Below are 6,000 nucleotides of genomic sequence, written 5' to 3'. Positions count from 1 at the left end.
CTGTCCAGTTTTCCTAGCACAATTTAGTGAAGAGCCTGTCTTTGCCCCATTGTAAATTCTTGCCTCCTTTGTCAAAAATAAGGGACCCATAGGTGCACGGGTTCATTTCTGGCCTTTCTATCTTGTTCCATTGGTCTATTTTTGTGCCAGTACCATACTATCTTGATGACGATAGCTTTGTAGTATACTCTGAAGTCAGGAAGGTTGATTCCTCCAACTCCATTCTTTCTCAAGACTGCGTTGGCTATTCGGGATCTTTGGTGTTTCCATATGAATTGTGAAATTTCTTGTTCTAGTTCTGTGAAAAATGCCATTGGTAATTTGATAAGGATCGCCTTCAATCTGTAGATTGCATTTGGTAACATAGTCATTTTCACAATATTGATTCTTCCTACCCAGAAACATGGAAGATGGCTCCATCTGTTTGTGTCATCTTTGATTCCTTTCATCAGTGTCTTATACTTTTCTGTGTACAGTTCTTTTGTCTCCTTAGGTAAGTTTATTCCTAGATATTTAATTTTTGTTGTTGCAATGGTGAATGGGATTGATGCCTTAATTCCTCTTTATGATTTTTCATTGTTAGTATATAGAAATGCAAGTGATTTCTGTGGATTGATTTTGTATCCTGCAACTTTGCTAAATTCACTGATTAGCTCTAGTCATTTTCTGATACTGTCTTTAGGGTTTTCTATGTACAGTATCATGTCATCTGTAAACAGAGCTTTACTTCTTTTCTGATCTGAATTCCTTTTATTTCTTTTTCTTCTCTGATTACTGTAGCTAGGACTTCCAGAACTCTGTTGAATAATAGTGGTGAAAGTGGACAGCCTTATCTTGTTCCAGATCTTAGGGGGAATGTGCCAGGGATTCAACCTGAAGAGATGGATGGTGTCAGAGAGTAATGAGACAGCCTCTCAGTTTTCTTTTGGACTGCCTGTTTATTTCAAGTTTAAGATTCTCTTTTATACTTTTACAAAAACATTAGACCAGAGGTTTGACATTTTCAGATCCCCCTCTCCCAGATTATTATCTCCATAAATCATTGTTGCCCTTCAAACAGAGTTCCTGCTTCAGTGATTCTCTGAGAATCAGCCTTATCATCTACTATCTACCTCCTCTAATGTGTCCTGTAGTTAACTTGTGATTACATTGTAACTCATGCTACATTCCTCAGTTTACTACTTATCTTCCTAAATCCTGTTTGCCCCTAGCATCCTGAGCTCACTATCTCTTAAAAAGGCTTCTAGGTGTAGTGTCTCTAAAAATTCCTAACTTCTATAAGCGATAGTAAAATGTGCTAACTTTACAGCATTCCTTAAAATCTTTAACTTCTAACTGTTTTAATTATTTCTAAGCCCTAAATTCATGGACCTGACATTCCAGGTTCCTATCTCTTAAACGCTGGGCTGGAAGAAACACAAGCTGGAATCAAGATTGCCAGAAGAAATATCAATAACCTCAGGTGTGCAGATGACACGACCCTTATGGCAGAAAGTGAAGAGTAACTAAAAAGCCTTTTGATGGAAGTCAAAGAGGAGAGTGGAAAAGTTGGCTTAAAGCTCAACAATCTGAAAACAACGATCATGGCATCCAGTCCCATCACTTCATGGGAAATAGATGGGGAAACAGTGGAAACAGTGTCAGACTTTATTTTTGGGGGCGGGGTCAAAAATCACTGCAGATGGTGACCGCAGCCATGAAATTAAAAGACGCTTACTCCTTGGAAGAAAAGTTGTGACCAACCTAGATAGCATATTGAAAAGCAGAGACATTGCTTTGCCAACAAAGGTGCATCTAGTCAAGGCTATGGTTTTTCCAGTGGTCATGTGAGGATGTGAGAGTTGGACTGCGAAGAAGGCTGAGCATGGAAGAATTGATGCTTTTGAACTGTGGTGTTGGAGAAGACTCTTGAGGGTCCCTTGGACTGCAAGGAGATCCAACCGGTCCATTCTGAAGGAGACCAGCCCTGGGATTTCTTTGGAAGGACTGACGCTAAAGCTGAAACTCCAATACTTTGGCCACCTCATGTGAAGAGTTGACTCATTGGAAAAGTCTCTGATGCTGGGAGGGATTGAGGGCAGGAGGAGAAGGGGACGACAGAGGATGAAATGGCTAGATGGCATCACTGACTCAATGGACATGAGTCTGAGTGAATTCAGGGAGTCGGTGATGGACAAGGAGCCTGGCGTGCTGCGATTCATGGGATGGCAAAGAGTTGGACACGACTGAGCGACTGAACTGAACTGAACTGAACTGAAGCCCTAAATTCAGTAAACTCCTTTGCCATAAACATTTTCCTCACAATAAAGCTTCAGATAGCAATCCCTCCCATGACCTCAACCTGCGGCCTATGTGCTCATCCTGGAACACTCTTTTGTAAAAGTCCTTAAACAAATGTCAATGATTAACTTTATGAATTATTCTCTGAGCACAGCTGCAGAAGGCTTTGTGCCTTCTCATGCTCCTCTCAAGAACAATAAGCACCTTAGTATTCCTTTTCAGTCAACTCAGCGGAGGAAAGGAAAAGACAAGTCAGAATGACAAGGCCTACCTCCTTCATCCCGGGTCTGTGCCTGCGGAATGAGGAGAGGGACTGGGGGCTGTGCCTCCATTTTGTCAGTAATGCCTAACGCGGCTCCCGACAGGAATGCTTTCAGTTTTTCACCATTGAGAAGAATGTTTGCTGTAGACTTACCATATATGCCCTTTACTGTGCTGAGGAAGGTTCCTTCTGTGCCCATTTTTTGAAGAGTTTTAATCATAAATGGGTGCTACATTTTGTCAAAGGCTTTTTCTGCATCCATTGAGATAATGATCTTTTTTCCAATGTGTTAATATGGTGTATCACATTGATTGATTTGCATATATTGAAGAATCCTCGCATTCCTGGTATAAAGCCAACTTGATCATGGTGTATGAGCTTTTTGATGTGTTCGTGAATTCTGTTAGCTAAAATTTTGTTGAGGACTTTTGCATCTCTGTTCATCAGTGTTATTGGCCTGAAGTGTTTTTTTTTTTAAAATATATATATTGTCTTTTTTCTGGTTTTAGTATCAGGTTGATGGTGGCCTTGTAGTATGAGTTTGGAAGTGTTCCTTCCTCTGCAATTTTTGAAAGAGTTTGAGAAGGATAGGTATTAGATGTTCTCTAAATGTTTGATAGAATTCTCCTTTGAAGCCATCTGGTCCTGGGCTTTTGTTTTTCGGGAGATTTTTGATCACAGGTTCAATTTCAGTGCTTGTAGTTGGGTTGTTCAGAATTTCTATTTCTTCCTGATTCAGTCTTGGAAGATAGAAGTTTTCTAAGAATCTGTCCATTTCTTCCAGGTTATCCATTTTATGACCATAGTTGTTCATAATAGTCTCATTATCCTTTGTATATCTGCATTGTCTAAGGTAAGCTCTCCTTTTCATTTCTGATTTTGTTGATTTGATTCTTCTCTCTCTGTCTTGATGAATCTGGCTAAAGGTTTGTCAGTTCTGTTAATCTTCTCGAAGAACCAGCTTTCAGTTTTATTCATCTTTATTATTGTTTCTTTCATTTCTTTTTCATTTATTCCTGCTTGGATCTTTGTGATTTCCTTCCTTCTACTAATTTCGGGGCTTTTCTTTTGTCTGCAGTTGTTTTGGGTGTAAAGTTAGGCTGTCTAGTCCGTGTTTCTCTTGTTTCTTGAGGGAGGACTGTTCTGTCATGAGCTTCCCTCTTGGAGCTGCTTTTGCGGCATCCCATAGGTTTTGAGTTGTCATGTTTTCATTGTCATTTGTTTCTAGGAATTTTTTTTTATTTCCCTTTTATCTTCAGTAACCTGTTGGTGATTTAGAAACACGTTGTTTAATCTCCATGTGTTTGTGTTTCTTATAGTTTTTTTCTTGTAATTGATATCTAGTCTCATAGCATTGTGGTCGGAGGAGATGCTTGATACGATTTCAATTTTCTTAAATTTACTGAGGTGTGATTTGTGACCTAAGATGTGGTCTAGCCTGGAGAATGTTCCATGTGCCCTTGGAAAGAAGGTGTATTCTTCTGCATTTGGATGGAATGTCCTGAAGATATCAATGAGATCCATCTCGTCTATTGTGTCATTTAAGACTTGTGTTTCCTTATTAGTTTTCTGCTTTGATGATCTATCTATTGGTGTGCGTGTGGCATTAGAGTCTTACTACTATTGTGTTCCTGTCAGTTTCTCCTTTGGTGTCTGTCAGTGTTTGTCTTAGGTATCGAGGTGCTCCTATGTTGGGTGCATGGATATTTATAATTGTTATGTCTTCCTTTTGGACTGATCCCTTGATCATTCTGTAGTGTCCTTCCTTAAATCTTGTGCTTTTCTTTATTTTAAGGTCTACTTTGTCTGATATGAGGATTGCTACTCCAGCTTTCTTTCCCTTCCCGTTTGCATGCAATATATTTTTCCATCCTCTCCCTTTCAGTCTATATGTGTCGTTAGGTCTAAAGTGGGTTTCTTGTAGACAGCATATATATGAGTCTTGCTTTTGTATCCATTCAGCCAGTCTGTGTCTTTTGGTTGGAGCATTTAATCCATTTACATTTAAAGTAATTATTGCTCTATATGTTGCTCTTGCCATTTCCTTAATTGTTTGGGGTTGATTTTTTAGATCTTTTTTCTTCTGTTCTATTTCTTGACAGTATCAGTCCTTTTGACATTTGTTGTAAAGCTGGTTTGGTGGTACTGAATTCTCTTAACTTTTGCTTGTCTGAAAAGCTTTTTATTTCTCCATCAATTTTGAATGTGATCCTTGCCAGGTACAGCAATCTTGGTTGTAGATTTTTCCCTTTCAGTACTTGAGATATATCCTGCCATTCCCTTCTGGCCTGCAGAGTTTTTGCTGAAAGATAGCTGTCAAGTGTATGGGGTTTCCCTTGTATGTTACTTGTGGCTTCTCCCTTGCTGCTTTGAATATTCTTTCTTTCTGTTTAGTCTTTGTTACTTCGATTTTTTCAAAGCATGTTTTATAGGTTAGTAGATGATGGCATTGAGAATGGGAATGGGTAGATTGAGAGGAAAAGACACTTTTCAGAAACGTTCCAGTTTTCCTGGAAACAGGAGTGTGTGATTAGCACATAGTCAATTCTTGTAAATACTTCATGACTGAAAATGCCATCTCCTTTTTCATTTTGTGGTATAAATAATTCTACACAAAATTACATTTTAATTATTATATCATCATCATTTATGTTATATATAATATAATATTATAATATTACAAATATTCAGTTTTAAAAAACCTGTAATTAAGGGACCAGAAAAAATGAATGATTGAAATTTTAGTACATTTCTTGATAGAATTGCTTATTAAAAACTCTGAATATGAGTTTTCAGGCCTGAAGCTGAGTAATCAAATGTTGCCTCTAATGAGAGAGAAAGAGATGATTGAATTACATCATGTGCTTCTCCATGTAAGGTTTCTAGGATTCCAAATATATATTGTCTTAGGACTATAAAAGAAATAATGTTTGGCTCTGAAAGAATGATCTGAAAAATACCAGACCTCAAACATGTAAATCAGTAAATTGGAGCAGTTGTGACGCCACAACTTTTCTAAGAATCTTTAGCATCTTTAGAACCAGTTTGAGCTATATAAAAATCTGTGTGTGTATTCATTTGTTTACAGTCATAGCTTCTATACATGTTTTTAATTTCTAACTTACAGAAATAATGTTGGATTTCCAACATCCTAGAAAGAATAGAAAATGGTATAATAGCTAACGGAGTTATTAAGGTATAAAGTCTGGGTCAGGAATCCTGGCTTCATATCTCACTCTTATTATTTACTAGTTTTATAGTTTTCGATCAGCTTCACCTCTTTCCACTTCAATTGCTCATCTGTAGAATGAGTAATGGAATCTCACAGTAATAAAAGAGTAATCGTGTTAGATAGAAATAGTAGTAGAATCTGTCTCCTCTGCATGCAGTTAGAAGAGTGCCTTCTGTATAAGAAGTGCTCGACTGTTAGTCCTGTTACTCATTTTTTCATTTATTGT

The sequence above is a fragment of the Ovis canadensis genome, chromosome 24, assembly GCF_042477335.2.
Source record: "Ovis canadensis isolate MfBH-ARS-UI-01 breed Bighorn chromosome 24, ARS-UI_OviCan_v2, whole genome shotgun sequence".
Classification (NCBI taxonomy): domain Eukaryota; kingdom Metazoa; phylum Chordata; class Mammalia; order Artiodactyla; family Bovidae; genus Ovis; species Ovis canadensis.
Note: the sequence above shows the minus strand (reverse complement) of the source record.